The sequence below is a fragment of the Saccopteryx leptura genome, chromosome 5 (assembly GCF_036850995.1).
Source record: "Saccopteryx leptura isolate mSacLep1 chromosome 5, mSacLep1_pri_phased_curated, whole genome shotgun sequence".
Taxonomy (NCBI): Eukaryota; Metazoa; Chordata; class Mammalia; order Chiroptera; family Emballonuridae; genus Saccopteryx; species Saccopteryx leptura.
In genome coordinates, this window is record NC_089507.1 from 75,988,981 (window position 1) to 76,007,634 (window position 18,654).

Here is an 18,654-nt window from a genome sequence, read left to right on the forward strand (position 1 = left end):
TTTTCTATGTACAGTATCATATCATCAGGAAATAATGAAAATTTTATTTCTTCTTTTCTGATGTGGATGCCTTTTATTTCTTTTTCTTGTATGATTGCTGTGGCTAGGAATTCCATAAGTATGTTGGATAAGGGTGGTGAAATGGGGTCCCCTGTCTTATTTATGATTAAGGGAATTGCTTTTAATTTTTTCACATCGAGTATGATGCCAACTGTCTGTTTGTCATATATGGTCTTTGTCATGATGAGGTATGTTTCCTGTATTCCCACTTTGCTAAGAGTTTTATCATAAATGGGTGCTAGGGCCCTGGCCGGTTGGCTCAGCAGTAGAGCATCGGCCTGGCGTGCGGGGGACCTGGGTTCGATTCCCGGCCAGGGCACATAGGAAAAGCGCCCATTTGCTTCTCCACCCCCCCTCCTTCCTCTCTGTCTCTCTCTTCCCCTCCTGCAGCTGAGGCTCTGTTGGAGCAAAGATGGCCCGGGCGCTGGGGATGGCTCGTTGGCCTCTGCCCCAGGCGCTAGAGTGGCTCTGGTCATGGCAGAGTGACACCCCGGAGGGGCAGAGCATCGCCCCTGGTGGGCGTGCTGGGTGGATCCCGGTTGGGCGCATGTGGGAGTCTGTCTGACTGTCTCTCCCCGTTTCCAGCTTCAGAAAAAATACAAAAAATAAAATAAAATAAATAAATGGGTGCTGGATTTTATCAAATGCTTTTCTGCATCTATCGATATGATCATGTGATTTTTTTTCTTTTTTCTAAGTGAGAGGAGGAGAAATAAAGAAATAGACTCCGCCTGACCTGTGGTGGTGCAGTGGATAAAGCGTTGACCTGGAATGCTGAGGTCACCAGTTCGAAACCCTGGGCTCGCCTGGTCAAGGCACATATGGGAGTTGATGCTTCCAGCTCCTCCCCCCTTCTCTCTGTCTCTCTCTCCCTCTCTCTCTCCTCTCTAAAAATGAATAAATAAAATAAATTAAAAAGAAATAGACTCCCACATGCACCCTGACTGGAATCCATTCACTTGGCAATCCTCTTCTAGGGCCAACATTCACCCCATCTGGAGCCATGCTTGCAACCCAGCTATTTTTAGCACCTGAGGCAAAGGCTTCATAGAGTCATTCTCAGTGCCTGGAGCCAATGTGCTCGAACCAACTGAGCCACGGCTGTGAGAGGGGAAGACAGAGAGAGAGAGAGAGAGAGAGAGAGAGAGAGAGAGAAAAGGAGGATAGGGACATGTGGAGAAGCAGATGGTCACCTTTGTGTGTCCTGACTGGGAATTGAACCTGGGACTTCCACTGAGCAATCGGCCAGGGCCAGTCATGTAATTTTTATCTTTTGTTTTGTTTATGTAGTGAATTACATTTATAGATTAAAGAATATTGTACCAACCTTGCCTCCCAGATGAAATCCCACTTGATCTTGATATATGATCTTTCTAATGTATTGCTAGATCTGGTTTGCTAATATTTTGTTGATAATATTAGCATCTGGGTTAATAAGGGATATTGGCCTATAGTTTTCTTTCTTTGTAGTGTCTTCACCTGGTTTTAGAATTAGGATAATGCATACCTTGTAAAATGAGCTTGGAAGTCTTGCTTCATCTTGAAATTTTTGGGATAGCTTGAGAAGGATAGGTGCTAGTTCTTCATTAAATGTTTAGTATCATTTTTCTGTGAAGCCATCCAGTTCACAACTTTTGTTTGCTGGGAGTTATTTGATAACTGTTTTAATTTTATTTGTTGTGATCCATCTGCTTAGGTTTTTTTATTCTCCCAGATTCAGTTTTGAAAGATTGTATGTTTCTAGGAATTTATCCATTTCACCTAGGTTGTCTAATTTTTTGGCATATAGATCTTCATAATATTTTCTTACAATTCTTATTATTTCTGTGATGTCAGTTGTTACTTCTCCACTTTCATTTCTAATTTTATTTATTTGGATCTTCTCTCTTTTTTCTTGATGAGTCTGGTTAAAGGATCATTAATCTTGTTTACCTTTTCAAAGAACCAGCGGTTGGTTTCATTGATCTTTTATATTTTTTAGCCTCTTTGTCATTCATTTTCACTCCGATTTTTATTATTTCCTCCTTTCTGCTTCTTTTGGGCTTCCTTTGTTGTTCTTATTCTAGTTCTTTTAGGTACAAGGTTAGGTTGTTTATTTGAGCTTTTTCTTGCTTAAGGTATGCCTGTAACTCTATGAACTTCCCTTTCAGGACTGCTTTCTCTGTGTCCCATGGATTTTTGTTTGTTTTATGTTCATTTGCATTTGTTTTAAGGAAATTTTTTATTTTTTTCTTGATCTCATTGTTAACCCATTCATTATTTAATAACATGCTATTTAGCCACCAAGTCTTTGAATATTTTTTGGTGTTTTTATTGTAGTTGATTTCTAGTTTCATGCTATTGTGATCAGAGAAGATGCTTGACATAATTTCAATCTTTTTAAATTTATTGATATTTGTTTTGTGTCCTAACATGTGGTCTATCCTAGAAAATGTACCATGAGCAATTGAAAAGAATGTACATTCTGAAAGGTTCTGAAGGTATCAATTAAATCTAGTTGATCTAGTGTATCATTTAAGGCTGCTGTTTCTTTGTTAGTTTTCTATCTGGAGGATGTTAGTGGGGTGTTAAAATCCCCTACTATTATAGTATTGCTATTGATCTTGCCGTTTATGTATATCAAATTCTGCTTTATATATTTAGCTGCTCCTATATTGGGTGCATAAATATTTACAGTGGTTATATCCTCTTGTTGGATTGCTCTCTTAATCATTAGGTAGTAGCCTTCTTTGTCCCTTACTATAGCCTTTGTTTTAAAGGCTATTTTGTCAGATATAAATATTACTACTCCAGCTTTATTTTTCATCACCATTTGCATAAAAATTTTTTCCCATCCCTTCACTTTTAGTCTATGTGTATCTTCTGTCCTGAGGTGAGTTTCTTGTAGACCCCTTATATATGAGTCTTATTTTCTTATCCATGCAACTACCCTATGTCTTTTGATTGAAGCATTTAATCCATTTACATTTAAGGTTATTATTGATATATACTTATGTATTACCATTTTATTCTTAAACTTATAATCCTCTTTCTCATGATTTATTTTTTCTTTTCCTCTCTTATAGCAAGTCCTTTAACATTTGTGGCAATCCTGGTTTTGTGGTAATAAATTCCTTTAGCAATTTTTATCTGGGAAGCTCTTTATTTTTCTTTCAACTTTAAATGATAGCTTTGCTGGATAAACTTTTCTTGGTCATAGGTTCTTGTTATGCATCACTTTGAATATTCCTTGCCAATCCATTCTGGTCTCAAGTGTTTCTGTTGAGAAGTCAGATGTCAACCTGATGGGGGCTCCTTTATAGGTAATTAATTGCTTTTCTCTTAAAGCTTCTAGGAGTCTTTTGTATCTTATCTTTTGCATTTTAATTATGATGTGTCTTGATTGGGCCTCTTTGGGTTCCTCTTTAATGGGTTACTCTGTACTTTTTGAACTTGTGTGACTTTTTCCTTCATCAATTTAGGGAAGTGTTCAGCTTAATTTCTTAAAATAGATTCTCTATCCCTTCTTGGTTCTCTTCTTCGTCAGGAACCCCTATGATGCAGATGTTGTTTCTCTTTATGTAGTTGCAGAGGTCTCTTAGAGTTTCCTCAGGCTTCTTCAGCCTCATTTCTTTTTGCTGCTCTGCTTCTGTGCTTCTGTTTATCTTGTCCTCTAAATCACTGATTCAGTTCTCTGCTTCATCCAGCCTGCTATTGATTCCTTCTAGTGTAGTCTTCAATTCAGATATTGTATTTGCCATTTTTGACTGGTTATTTTTTATGATTTCAATGTCTTTTTTAATGCTTACTATCTTTTTGTTTAAGTCTCACTGAGATCACTCATTCTTACTCTAAAATCCCTGAGCATCCTAATAACCTTAATTTTAAACTGTCTGATAGTTTGGTTGCTTCCATTTCATTTAATTCCTTTTCTCAGGATTTCTCTTACTGATTCATTTGGGTCATATTTCTTTGTCTTCCCAACTTGTCTGTGTATTAGGTAGATCTGCCTTAACTTTAAATTTTATTTTGGCATCTTTATGAAGATGATGAGCTCAGTAGAACTGACCTTCAGGCCATCTGAGCTCCTTGCTCTAAGAACACATCTTGAGGGTAATATTTAGCCTCCTGTTGTATGTGTGTATTGAATGTAATTGGCCCTTTTGTGGATGACATTATCCCTTAGGACTGGCTGGCTCTAAAGGTCAGCCTTAATCATATGTATTAGATACTGTGCACTGTCTGTCCAGTTGGGTGTATTTATTCTCCACAATGTTTGGTGCCTGCTGGACTCCTTTAGGTGTGCTGCTTATGTAGTTAGGTGAGTCTAGTGATAGTGCAGTCTGCCACCTATTACTGGTTGTGTTGCTTCTGGGTCCTCTCGAATTGGCCTCAGATGTTGTTTGTAACATGCCATGGACTACCTGTCTGGAGCTACTGCTCTACTCACTGTTTGTGTCTGACTTTTCTGTGGCTGGGTACTGTGGGAGAGGACAATTTGTGTATAAGGATCAGCTTCCTCCTACTTAGAGCTGATAGCAGCTCCATAAAAGCCTCAAGCTCTGTAAGATTTGCCTCCACTTTTTAGCTGCTCCACCTCCTCTTGTAGCTGCCTGATTTTCCCACTGTGGGAAGACTGTAGTGTGGACTCAGATGGGCCTCAACCTACCAATCCTATATAGGTTTGTAAGATTAGAGCAGCTGAGGTTGGGAATACAATGTTAGTGGAACCCCCTACTTCAGGGGTTTCTTGGTCAAGAGCTCAGTACAGGGAAAGTGGCCCCTACTCCAGAGCCCAATCAATCTGGATACTCTAATTCTATTGCTCCTTAGAGAGGTGAGCAGCAGTTTCAGATTAAGTGAGGCCAACAGGCTCCTCTGCAATTCTCCCAGTTGGTGAGCCCCTCGTCTCATAGACAAACATCAAGAGAGTCATCTCCTGGGGATGGTTGTGTTACATCCTGGCGAGATAGGCCACAGCAGACACAAAGTAAATTTTATAAGTTTTATTGCAGACCTGCACAGGGACTGCAGGCAACCCATGCAAGGGAGCACTGCAGCAGGGATGCAGGTAACCCACACAGGGGAACACTGCAGCCCCCCAAACCTGCACAGGGACTGCAAGTAACCCACACAGGGGAACACTGCAGCCCCCCAAACCTGCGCAGGGACTGCAGGCAACCCACGCCTCTGAAGAGACTGGAGCACTGCAGCCAACCAAACCTGCGCAGCCAACAAACTGCGCAGGGACTGCAGCCCCCCAAACCTGCACAGGGACTGCAGCTCCGAGCTTCTAAAATGGCTCCTTTTTATAGGGTGGCTATCTAGGATGAGCAAGCATCATACAGAAGCTGATGTGGCTGTTAGTCATTGGCTAGGGAGGTCGTGCGCAGTTACGGGGGGGGGGTATTACTCAGTGGAGAATTTCAAACATAAACTTCTGATAAGGGTCTCTGACTCAATGCAGGATGTTGCTGAACTCTTTGTTCTCAGCGTCACAGGGACCTTGTACACTCTTGGCAGCCCCAGCATGTCAGTACTCCTTGAATCTAACATTCCCCCATCTCTTTTGGGCATAAATCAAATCCTTGATTCTTCATCAGTGGGGAGAATGGTATAAGGCTGGGGCTCATGAGAATTTTCTACTTTAGCTGTAGCTATAAGCTAATTAGGTCAGGGGTCCTCCCTAGTATGTGCTGGCACGCTGATAGTGTGCCCTTAGTACTACAAGCTTTACGGACTAATTTCTTTCTGCCTTGCATTTTTCTTCTCTGTACTAACTTCTTGCAACTTACACAAACCTTCTGCAACTTACATAAACCTTCAACTTACACAAACCTTCTGCAACTTACACAAACCTTCTGCAACTTACATAAACCTTCAACTTTTATGCACTTTCTTATCCAGAAATAACTGGCCTTCATAACAACTTGCTTTTCCTTTTCTTTTCAAAAGTACCTCTACACCTTATACCTTCTATTATCAAAACCATACAATTCCTTTCTAATCAAAACTCTTGATTTTTAAAAACCTTAACCTTCAGCAAAGACTAAGTTAGTACTAAGTAATCCTCTTTTAAAGATTGGTTTTGGAGGTGTCCTTTTCCTAAGTAGCCTATTGGACATATGACCAATATTCATAGGTTATTCTATAGTGGTAACTATGAGCACATATATAACTTTCATTTACCTTATAGCTTCTCTCTTAGCCAAGGGACCTACACCCCTTTCTGTATGACTCATAGCAGTACATGCATCAAACCTTAAGATGACTTACTTGGCTTTCCTTTACCTTAGTTTCCCTCCCTCCCCAAAGTCTCCATGCGTGGACCAGTTAACTTCTGGTTTGTGGCTGAAGCAGGGCATGCTGTCCTTCTCAGGGTCCGCTTACAAGGGTTGATGGGGTCAGTCTTCGCTGTCCACAAAGGTGTCTCTGCTGGGACTGCAAGCTTCAGCCGGCTGTGGTGGACCCAGGCGGGTATGCCTTCTACCTTGGCAGTAGTGGGAGTGTCAGGATCATGGTGTCTGGACCCGTCTAGGTGGGAGTCAGTCCTTGGGTGGTGTACTGCTAGAAGTGCCTCTTGGACAGTCTTTGAACAGTTTTCTGAGTAACCTATAAAACCTGTAAGTACTTAGGGAAAGGGTGTTACATTTCTACACTTTGCAGTTAGAGTTTAAGTCCTAGTGACTACTGCTTCTAGCTGGAATTAGCAGCAGGTCCCAGCCTATAATAGGCATGGGGCATTGAGATAAGAGAAATAAAGGAGATACTAAACATAAAGCAATAAAACCAGACTGTCAATACCCACAGTAGAGATCTTTGAGGGATAAATAAAACTTAAATATTCAAGCAAGGCATAGTAGATGGCCCTTGTGTTATTAGCTTATCTGCTACTTGGAAGAAATACCTTAGGCTCCTGAACATGTCCTTAGGCCTTCAGTGGCAATTCCCAGCACGCTGGGCAAGGTCAGGTCACAGGTAGCTGGAGCAGGGCTAGAAGAGACTGAACCCTCCCTCCATGGAGCAAGGGGGCAGCTTACCTTCTTATGTCCCTCTTTCCACAGCACAGGTGTGTCAACCGGTGGGGCCCGGAAGCCTGGCAGGCTTCAGTTCAATGACCTTTCTTTCCACTATGGAGCAGGGCCTTGATGAAAGCTATGAAGCCCCTTAGGGCGCTGGAGCCAAAAGTTGGTATTTCCTGACTTCTTTTGGGCCTTATTTGCCTTTTCTGTTACTTCCTTGGTCATTATAGACCTTAAAAGCCATGCTCAGAAGATCTCACTGAGGGGCTTGACTAAGAGAGCAAAACTGGGTATCCTGTATTTAAAGAACCCTAAGGCAGTGAGTTTAGAAGGGGCCGTATTCCCTAAATCTTCTCCTCGGGTCTGGCTCCAGATAGGAGGTGGGGATTCCCCGGAGCCAAAGCAGAGGAGGGCAGGGGCTGTAGCAAGGTGATGATAACCTCTAGCTTACTGCACTGTTATCTTTTGCCTGACTAAGCAGTGGCTCAGCCCTTGAGCCGGTGCCCAAGGGGGAGGGGCAAGTGCCTGAAACTGTGAGGGGAGCCTGCTGCTTCTCCTGCAGCCAGCTGCAGCCTGGCTGCCTTTTCTTTCTCTACCTCCGCTGCTATACTGGGCTGCATACTGACCGTGCCACCTGCCTGCAGTTGGGTGCTGGTGATAGTACGCTAGACTCTCTATGTTTTCTATGGGTCTAGCAATCCTTGGTTTGGCCAGTCTGCTCTTAAGTTGGCCATTCTAGTTGCAGAAAAACAAACCAAATATGCACACAAAACAAACAAAACTTCTAAACCAAAACCAAAGGGAGAAGGCAGCGTCCTGCATTCCCCGACTGACCAACCGGGTGGGGAGAAATCAGGTGGTGTCCCGCCTGCTCCACTACACCCTTTTCTAACCAGAGCTCTGTTTCCAAATATTCAAAGAGGAAGCTTTCTTACCAAACAGTCTCAAGACTCCAAATGTTTCAAATCAGCCAAATTCAGTTTCCAAACGGCAACTGCTGGAGGCTGGCCAGCTACCAATGTCTGCTGCAGCCCACTCTGTGAGGAGGGGTCTTACACGGTCTATCTCGCTGGGGCCTCCATCTGTTACATCCTGGCGAGATAGGCCACAGCAGACACAAAGTAAATTTTATAAGTTTTATTGCAGACCTGCACAGGGACTGCAGGCAACCCATGCAAGGGAGCACTGCAGCCCCCCAAACCTGCACAGGGATGCAGGTAACCCACACAGGGGAACACTGCAGCCCCCCAAACCTGCACAGGGACTGCAAGTAACCCACACAGGGGAACACTGCAGCCCCCCAAACCTGCACAGGGACTGCAGGCAACCCACGCCTCCGAAGAGACTGGAGCACTGCAGCCAACCAAACCTGCGCAGCCAACAAACTGTGCAGGGACTGCAGCCCCCCAAACCTGCACAGGGACTGCAGCCAACCAAACCTGCGCAGCCAACAAACTGCGCAGGGACTGCAGCCCCCCAAACCTGCACAGGGACTGCAGCTCCGAGCTTCTAAAATGGCTCCTTTTTATAGGGTGGCTATCTAGGATGAGCAAGCATCATACAGAAGCTGATGTGGCTGTTAGTCATTGGCTAGGGAGGTCGTGCGCAGTTACGGGGGGGGGGGGGTATTACTCAGTGGAGAATTTCAAACATAAACTTCTGATAAGGGTCTCTGACTCAATGCAGGATGTTGCTGAACTCTTTGTTCTCAGCGTCACAGGGACCTTGTACACTCTTGGCAGCCCCAGCATGTCAGTACTCCTTGAATCTAACAATTGTCCCCCCCCCAGAAAGTGACTAAGCCTCTAGACTGGACCCCAAAATAGGTTTTTAAATTTAATTTATTGTGTTTACATAGTGTTAGGCCGATAAAATATTTTATGCTCACTTTGTTAAAGATGGCACTGCCCACGTGGAGGCTGTTGCCCAGGTGATATTAGTGTGTGTCTCTGTGGGCTGTGGGCAGGCAGGATCCTTGTAGCCTGGGGCTTGGTTTTAGGATTAAGCCTTTCCCACCCGTTTTGATGTGGGATGGTACAATCCCATCATGCCCCAGATAAGTGACTTTGTATTAGAAACTTCCCTATTTTGTATATTGGATTAAAGGTCTGGATTTCTACACTATAAAATGGGGGCAGAACGGGATCTTGCTCTCTTGGTTCTTGAAATTAGCATTAGAGAGGAGAGAGCAGAGAAAGGCCATGTGGAGGAGGCCAGGAGAGGCAGCCAAGATGGCGGAGTGTTGAATGAGAAGCCAGTTAGTGCAGAGTTTGTGCAGGGAGAAGGAAGAAGATGGGGAACAGAGATGAATAAGTCTGGTGAGCTAGAAACTTTTGATTCTAGAAAACTCGGATAAGTCAGTAGCTTTGTGAGCACTGAATATGAGTGGGTTTTGGAGCCCAGTGTGTGTTTTTACTTGCCCGCTGGGTGCAAGCTAGGATTAAAGGTGATGGCCCATCAGTTCTTGGCTCCGTTGTTTTTTTACTGACTGTCCGAATCCAATGCAAACCTGCATGTGAATGGCCACTATGGCAGCTCCTGGCCATACACATAGATTCTAGTGTTGACCTGATTGCATCCCCCTTCTCCCATATTCTCCTCAACATATCCCTTGTCCCCCTCCCAAAAGCTCCATCCTCCCTTCCCTTCAGGTTTAATTCCATTTCTCAGTTACACTGTTCCTTGGATTCCTCAAATGAGTAAGATAATATGATATTTTTCTTTCTCTGCCTGGCTTATTTCAATTAACATAATAGTTTCCAGATCCATCTATGTTTGCAAAAGGTAATATTTCCTTCTTTTTTATGGCCCCATAGTATTCCACTGTATATATATGTACCACTGCTTTTTAATCCACTCGGCCACTGACAGACACTTGGGCTGTTTCCAGATTTTTGCTATTGTGAACAATACTGCCGTAAATATGGAGGTGCATTTCTTTTTTTAAAATCAGTGATATGGTGTTCTTGCGATATATTCCTAAAAGTGGGATGGCTCGGTCAAAAGGCAGATCCATTTTTAATTTATTGAGGAATCTCCATACTGTTTTCCACAGTGGCTTCACCAGTCTTCATTCCCACCAGCAGTGCAGGAGGGTTCCCCTTTCTCCAAATCCTCGCCAGCACCTATCATGTGTTATTTTGTTAATGAGCGCCATTCTGATTGGTGTGAAGTGGTATCTCATTGTGGTTTTAATTTGCATTTCTCTAAGGATTGGTGATGTTGAACATTTTTTCATCTGTTTATTGGCCATCTGTGTGTCCTCTTTGAAGAAGTGTCTATTCATTTTTTTGCTCATTTTTGATTGGATTGTTTGTCTTCCTGATGTTGAGTTTTACAAGCTTTTTATAAATATTGGTTATTAACCCCTTATCAGATGTATTGTCAAATATTTGCTCCCATTCTGTGGTTTGTCTTTTTATTCTGTTCATATTGTCTTTAGCTGTACAAAAGCTTTTTAGTTTGACATAGTTCCACTTGTGTATCCTGTCTTTTATTTCACTTGCCTATAGAAATAAATCAGTAAATATATTGCTGTAGGAGATATTGGAGAACTTACTGCCTATATTTTTTTCTAAGATGCTTATGATTTCATGACTTACATTTAAGTCTTTTATCAATTTTGAGTTTATTTTTGTGACTGGTGTAAGTTGGTGGTCTAGTTTTATTTTTTTGCATGTAGATGTCCAATTTTCACAACACCATTTGTTAAAGAGACTGTCTTTATGCCATTGTATGCTCTTACCTCCGTTGTCAAATATCAGTTGTTCATAAAGGTGTGTGTTTATTTCTGGGTTCTATGTTCTGTTCCATTGATCTATATGCCTGTTTTTATGCCAGTACCAAGCTGTTTTGAGTACAATGGACTTGTAGTATAACTTGATATCAGGAAGTGTGATACCTCCCACTTTATTCTTTTTTTTCAAGAATTCTGAGGCTATTTGTGTTCTCTTTTTGGTTTCATATAAATTGTTGGAATAGGCCCTGGCCGGTTGGCTCAGTGGTAGAGTGTCAGCCTGGTATGCGGGAGTCCCGGGTTCGATTCCTGGCAGGAGCACACAGGAGAGGCACCTATCTGCTTCTCCACCTGTCCCCCACTCCTTCCTCTCTGTTTCTCTCTTCCCCTCCTGCAGCCAAGGCTCCATTGGAGCAAAGTTTGCCCGGGCACTGAGGATGGCTCTGTGGCCTCTGCCTCAGGCGCTAGAATGGCTCTGATTGCGGCAGAGCAACGCCCAAAATGGGCAGAACATCGGCCCCTGGTGGGCATGCTGGGTGGATACCAGTCAGGCGCATGTGGGAGTCTGTCTGGCTGCCTCCCCGTTTCCAGCTTCAGAGAGGTACAAAAGGAAAATAATTGTTGGAATATGTGTTCTATATCTTTGAAGTATGTCATTAGTATTTTAATAGGTATTGCATTAAATTTATAAATTGCTTTGGGTAATATAGACATTTTAATGATGTTTATTCTTCCTAACCATGAACACGGTATATGCTTCCACTTGTTTGTATCTTCCTTGATTTCTTTTATCAATGTTTTGTAATTTTCCAAGTACAAGTCTTTAACCTCCTTGGATAAATTTACTCCTAGGTACTTTATTTTTTTGGTTGCAATAGTGAAAGGGATTGTTTCCTTAATTTCTCTTTCTGACAGTTCATTGTTGGTGTATAAAAATGCCTCTGATTTCTGTGTATTAATTTTATAACCTGACACTTTGGTGAATTCATTTATCACGTTCAGTAGTTTTTTGACTGAGATTCTCCAGAATAAATCCCACTTGATCATGATGTATAATTGTTTTCATGTATTGCTGGATCTGGTTTCCTAATATTTTGTTGAGAATTTTAGCATCTAAATTCATCAAAAAAATTGGCCTATAATTTTCTTTATTTGTGTTGTTTTTGCATAGTTTTGGAATCAGAATTATGCTCGCCTCTAGGAAGGAGCTTGCAAGTCTTCCTTCCTTTTGAATTTTTTGAAATAGCTTGAGGAGGATAGGAGTTAGTTCTTTGAATTTTTGGTAGAATTCACTAGTGAAGCCATCTGGCCCAGGGCTTTTGGGGGGAGTTTTTTGATAACTGTTTCAATCTCATTTGTTGTAATCGGTCTATTTAGGTTCTCTGATTCTTCCAGAATGATTTTTGAAAGATTATGTTTCAAGGAATTTGTCCATTTTATCTAGGTTATCTAATTTTTTGGCATACAGTTCTTCATAGTATTTTCTTACAATCCTTTGTATTTCTGTTGTGTCAGTTGTTTTTTCTCCACTCTCATTTCTAATTTTATTTGAGTCTTCTTTCTTTTTTTCTTGATGAGTCTGGCTGAAGGTTTATCAATCTTGTTTACCTTTTCAAAGAACCAGCTACTGGGTTTCATTGATCTTCTGTAATGTTTCTTTAGCCTCTATGTCATTTATTTCCACTCTGATCTTTATTATTTGCTTCCTTCTATTACCTCTGGGCTTTACTTGCTGTTCTTTTTCTAGTTCTTTTAGATGCAACATCAAGTTGTTTATCTGAGCTTTTTCTAGGTTTTTAAGGTATGCCTGTAATGCTATGAACTTCCCTCTCAGGACTGCTTTTGCCGTGTCCCATAAATTTTGAGTTGTATGCTTATTTTCATTCACTTCTAGGAATTTTTTAATTTCTTCTTTGATCTCATTGTTACTTCATTCTTTATTTAATATCATGCTATTTAGTTACCATGTGTTTGAGTATTTTTCAGTTTTTCTGTTGTGGTTGATATCTAGTTTCTTGCCATTTTGATCAGAGAAAATGCTTGATATGATTTCAATCTTCTTCAATTTGTTGAGACGTCTTTTGTGCCCTAACGTGGTCTATCCTAGAGCATGTACCATGAGCACTTGAAAAGAATGTACATTCTGCTGCTCTAGGGTGAAAGGTTCTGAAGATATCTATTAAATCGAGTTGATCTAGTGTGTCCTTTAAGTCTGCTGTTTCTTTGTTAATTTTCTTTCTTGAGGATCTATCTAGTGATGTTAGTGGGGTATTAAAATCCCCTCCTATTATAGTATTGCTGTTGATCTCGCTCTTTATATCCATCAAAGTCTGCTTTATATATTTAGGTGTTTCTATATTAGGTTCATAGATATTTTTAATTGTTATATCCTTCTGTTGGATTGCTCCTCTTATCATTATGTAGTGATATTCTTTATCTCTTACTATAGCCTTTGTTTTATAGTCCATTTTTTCTGATATAAGTATTGCTACCCCAGCTTCTTTTTCATTTCCATTTGCATGAAATATTTTTTCATCCTTTTACCTTTAGTCTATGTGTATCTTTTGTTTTGAGATGTGTCTCTTGTAGACAGCATATGTATGGGTCCTGTTTTCTTATCCACACAGCTACCCTATGAATTTTGATTGGATCATTTAATCCATTTACATTTAAGGTTATTATTGATATGTAGTTGTTTATTGCCATTTTATTCTTTAAAACTATCTTCCTCTTTTACTATATTCTTTTCCCCATTTATTCTGTTTACAACAAGCCCCTTAACATTTCTTGCAGCATTCATTTGGTTGTAATTAATCCGTGAGCTTTTTTTGTTTTTGTTTTTTTGTCTGGGAAGCTTTTTATTCTCCTTCAATTTTAAACAAGAGCTTTGCTGGATAAAGTAGTCTTGGTTGTAGGCTCTTGTTCTGCATTACTTTGAATATTTTTTGCCATTTCCTTCTGGCCCCAAGAGTTTCTGTTGAGAAGTCAGATGTCATCCTATGGGAGCTCCTTTGTAGGTGATAGCCTTTTCTTCTCTAGCAGCTTTTAATATTTTCTCTTTATCACTTAGCTTTGGTATTTTAATTATGATGTGTCTTGGTTTGCATTTCTTTGGGTTTCCCTTTAATGAAATTCTCTGTGGTTCTTTAACTTGTGTGACTTTTTCTTGCATCAGTTTAGGAAAGTTTTCAGCTATGATTTGATTGAACAAGGTTTCTACCCCTTGTTCTTTCTCTTCTTCTTCAGGAACCCCTATGATGTGGAAGTTATTTCTTTTCATGTTGTCACAGAGCTCTCATAGAGTTTCCTCAGACTTCTTGAGTTTTTTTTCTTCTCTGCTTCCATGCCTTCATTTATCTTGTCCTCTAACTTACTGATTCATTCAAGTCCTTTTCTGGGGATTTCTCTTGATTCATTTGGGTTGCATTTCCCTACCTTCCCATTCTGTCTGTGTATAAGAAAGGTGTGGCCACAGGAGTCCAATGGGTGTGGCCTCTGTCTGCAGGCCCACCACCCCTTCTGCCGCTGCTTCGGGCATTGGAGTATGGGCATTGCTGGGGCTGGCACACTGCCTGAGGCAGTCACTGTTTCTGCCTGTCCTCCATGGGTGGGGCTGTAATTACGTGCCTGGGCTACAAGTCCTGGCTAACCTCAGCCTTCACACCACCCCCTCGGGTGGAGCTGTGCTCTGCACTGGGGCTGCAAGCATTGGCTTCAGGGGTGGGCCACACACCTATGCTCAGCCCCAGGTCTCCGCCCATTCCCAGGTTTCGCCCTGCCTATGCAGGTGGGGCTTTTCTCCTGAAGACCAAAAGACCCAGCTCCAGGGGTGGGGCTGTGCACCCTTGCTCAGCCACGAGACTCCACCTTTCCCCCCCAGTTTTCACCCCACCCCCGATGGCAGGGCTGTGCTCACACACCGAGCTGCAAGCCAGCTTCTGGGCAGGGCTATGCACCCCTGTTCAGCCACAGCTCTCCCCAAGTTCTTCCACTTTTGCCTGGTTTTCACTTTACCCCTACGGATGGTATTGCAGGCAGGACTGCTCTTGGTAACCCAGCCGACATCCGGGTTGGACCACTTTTGTGCACCCCTTCCACCTCCACTGGGCAGGACTGAGCTCACTCTGGGCTTCAGTCCTGGCTGGCCCAGCTTCCACCCCTGCTAATAGGACCACGCTTTTGCATCCTACCATGACCTACCCTCCAGCGAGCCCTCAGCAGTGTGGATGGAGGCAATGCAGCTCAGACCCTAGCACTCAATACTGTATTCCTGATGGCTCCCTCCTTCCAAGCGACTCTGCTCTGAGTGCCGCGGGAGAGCTTGTTTGGCTGGTGTCCTGCTTCCTTTTACTGGTATTGCTGGTTCCAGGGGAAATATTCACCTTAGATTTGGGGAGTGACTCAACCCAAGTGTTAGGGTGGCTGTCCCTCAAAGTTTTTCTCCCTATGCCTCCTAGATTACCCTCCTTTCCTGCTACTCTGATCTTCTCATCTCTCCCTGTCCCTCAGAGTCCTGGGTGAGTAGTTACGAAAGAGGTTTTCTGCATGGTCCCTTTAAGAAGAATCCTGGGTCTGAGAAATCCCTCTCTTTCTCACAAACGGTATCCTGGCTTGTTTTGAAGCTGAATACTGTCCATATGCCTCTTCTAGTCTCTGGGGCTGCAGGCTTAGGCTTTGTTCCTGGGGCTCAGGACCCTCCCTACTTCACTAAACTCACTTCCTGCCACACGAGTCTCTCTGGGCTGCCGTTCGCTCTGGGGAGCTGGACAGCCCTCTCCACATTTCCACTTTTCCTACCAGTCTCAGTGTGGCTTCTTCAGTATTCCTTGGTTAAAGAGTTCACTTAGTATAGTCCAAAGTTGTTTTTTCCAGATGATAGTTCTTAAAATTAAGTTGTAATCTACTTTGGTTCTGAGAGGTGGAAGTTGGTATGTCCTCCTACTCCACTGCCATCTTGCCACTCCCCCCAACAATAGGTTTCAGTGAGCCCACCCCTTGAATATTTATGCTCCAAGCTTCTCTCCTTTCCCCCTATGGAACCTAAGCCCAGCAGGGTAGGATTTCTGGGATCTAGGCCAGCTGACTGTGAGGCTCTACTTTGTCTAATGTTTGCAAGCTGTTGTACCAGTGCTGATCACAGAGAGTGGAACTCATCTCATCTTGGCCCCATGCCCAATGAGCCCTCCCTTAGTACACACCATCAGTAAGGGTCATTAGGTCCTGAACTAATGCTCTCAGCAGCTGACCACTAGATGTGCCAGCCCTAGGCCTCCTAGAAGAAACCTGGAGAAAACCAGTGGGGGGCACTGCCCATACCTGGCCCTAAGCAACCTTCTTAGATCTACAAGTAATCCAGAGTGTATGGCTGCCTCTGCTGGGCCTGGGTGCACATACAAATACTAAACTACAGATCTAGGCAGCATTTTACCCTACTGGGCCTGGGGAATGTCAGCAAAAGGCCAAGGTTCCCTGAGAGGCAGCTCCTACAGCCTCTGTCTGCTGGCTGCTTGTTGGACTCTGCCACTGAAAAAAATAAACTTCTGGTAGAGTCTAGAACCTGATGCAATTCAGGGATTAGTAAAGTTAGTGGGTGTAGCTCCCACCCTTGGGCCCCAGGCATTAGTCTATCCAGACTTTTTTCATAGACCTCAGTAGGGTGTGGCCCCCAGGAGTCCAGAGGGTGTGGCCTCTGAGACCCAAAGATGTGGTCTTCATGGCCTGACCTGTGGTGGTGCAGTGGATAAAGCGCCAACCTGGAAATGCTGAGGTCGCCAGTTCGAAACCCTGGGCTTGCCTGGTCAAGGCACATATGGGAGTTGATGCTTCCTGCTCCTCCCTGCCTTCTCTTTCTCCTCTCTCTCTCCTTTCTAAAATGAATAAATAAATTTTAAAAAATGGCGATCATCAACAAAACAACACAGAATAAGTGCTGGTGAGGATGTGGAGAAAAGGGAACCCTCCTGCACTGGTGGTGGGAATGCAGACTGGTGCAGCCACTGTGGAAAACAGTATGGAAATTCCTCAAAAAACTGAAAATCGAACTGCCTTTTGACCCAGCTATCCTACTTTTAGGAATATACCCCAAGGACCCCATAGAATGGCTCCAAGAGGAGAAATGCACCCCCATGTTTGTGGCAGCATTGTTCACAATAGCGAAGATCTGGAAACAGCCCAAGTGTCCGTCAGAAGACGAGTGGATTAAAAAGCTTTAGTACATATATACTATGGAATACTACTCAGCCATAAGAAATGATGACATCAAAACATTTACAATAACATGAATGGACCTTGATAACATTATACGGAGTGAAATAAGTAAATCAGAAAAAAAACTCAGAACTATATGAATCCACACACAGAAGGGACATAAAAATGAGACTCAGAGACATGAACAAGAATGTGATGGCAACAGGGGTTGGGGGTAGGAGGAAGGAGGATGGGGCGAAGAAGGAGTGAGGGGTTGGGGGAGGGGGGATGGGGCAAAGAAGGAGTGAGGGGTTGGGGGAGGGGAAGGGCACAAAGAAAACCAGATAGAAGGTGACAGAAGACAATTTAACTTTGGGGGAGGGGTATACAGCACAATCAAATGTCAAAATAATCTAGAGATGTTTTCTCTCAACATATGTACCCTGATTTATCAATGTCACTGCATTAAATTTAATAAATTTTAAAAAAAAGAATAACATTAGAGAAATACAACAACAAATTAGATGAGGCAGAGATTTAAAACAGCAATTTGGAAGATAGTACAAAACAATCAGAACAACAAAAAGAACAAAGAATCTAAAAAAGTAAAAAAGTTTAAGGGGCCTCTGGGACAACATCAAGCATACCGATATTCACATCCTAGGAGTATCAGAAAGAGAAGAGAGAACACAAGGAATTGAAAACCTATTTGAAAAAACAATAATGGAAAACATTTTTAACTATGCAAAGGAAACAGACATACAAGTCCAGGAAATAGAGTCCCAAACAAGATGAACCCAAAGAGGTCCACACTAAGATACATCATAATTAAAATGCCGAAGGTTAAAGACAAAGAGAGAATTCTAAAAGCAACAAGAGAAAAGCAGTTAGTACTTAACAAGAAAGTTTTCATGAGACTGTCAGCTGATTTCTCAATAGAAATTTTGTTAGTGAGAAGAGATTGGAATAACATATTTAAAGTGATGTAATACAGGGACCTACAACTAAGATTATGCTGCCCAGCAAAGCTATCATTTAGTATCAAAGGGTAGATAAAGAGCTTTCCAGGCAAGAAAAAGCTAAAGGTGTTCATTACCACCTAATCAGTAATATAACAAATGTTAAATCCTGGTGAGCATAAAAGTAGTCTATAATAAGAAGTCATCTGTTTGCATGGCTTCCTAAATATAAGTACACAGAGTGCAGAAAATTATACAAAAACAAAAAATAAATGGGCTTTAATGACCCAGTTTATTAAGGTCATTTATCTTTTGGAGGTCAAGAGTGAAAGAATAGTCCAAAGGCTGGTTAGTGAGATAAAACATTGGTGACCATGAGGGAAAAAAAATTCTATTTATGACTGGCTTAGTTTTATTAGAGCCTGGTCAACATACTAGATATTACAGAGTTTTTTATTATGACTAGAGCTCTGGGGTCGGGGGTGGGGGGAGGGGAATGGGCTTTTGAAATCTGCTACTGTTTTTGTGTGTAACCTCCTCTTTATATGCCTTGAAGATTTTTCCAATTTCTAAATTTATTAAGAAAGTACATAGCCTCCAAAAAGGAGCAACTCTGACCTTAATTTTTATAGCTTTTACTTAATAAAGAAATAAAAAATTTAAAAATTTAAAAAATTAAAAAAAAAAGATGTGGTCTTCCTCCAGTACCGAC

The 18,654-nt window shown here is 42.2% G+C and overlaps 1 protein-coding gene, 2 long non-coding RNA genes and 1 pseudogene across 5 annotated transcripts in view; 3 read left to right on the forward strand and 1 right to left on the reverse strand.

The window, feature by feature from the left end:
- Window positions 1-18,654, forward strand: part of GRID2 (glutamate ionotropic receptor delta type subunit 2) — a 1,621,553-nt gene that overhangs the window by 1,550,596 nt on the left and 52,303 nt on the right. The gene's annotated exons all lie outside the window — the stretch shown is intronic.
- Window positions 5,111-5,502, forward strand: LOC136405375 (uncharacterized). The gene is made up of 2 exons (XR_010751507.1): window positions 5,111-5,163; window positions 5,296-5,502. It is a non-coding gene; the product is annotated as an uncharacterized lncRNA (long non-coding RNA).
- LOC136405374 (uncharacterized) lies at window positions 6,271-8,647 on the reverse strand. 2 transcript variants are annotated; one of them, XR_010751505.1, is made up of 4 exons: window positions 8,544-8,647; window positions 8,315-8,500; window positions 7,997-8,262; window positions 6,271-7,333 (listed from the first exon to the last, which is right to left on the reverse strand). It is a non-coding gene; the product is annotated as an uncharacterized lncRNA (long non-coding RNA). The 2 variants fall into 2 exon arrangements; XR_010751506.1 differs by having other exon boundaries at window positions 6,272-7,333; window positions 8,315-8,414; window positions 8,501-8,620.
- The window catches only part of LOC136405567 (RNA-binding protein NOB1 pseudogene), a 43,113-nt pseudogene continuing 38,859 nt past the window's right edge, over window positions 14,401-18,654 (forward strand).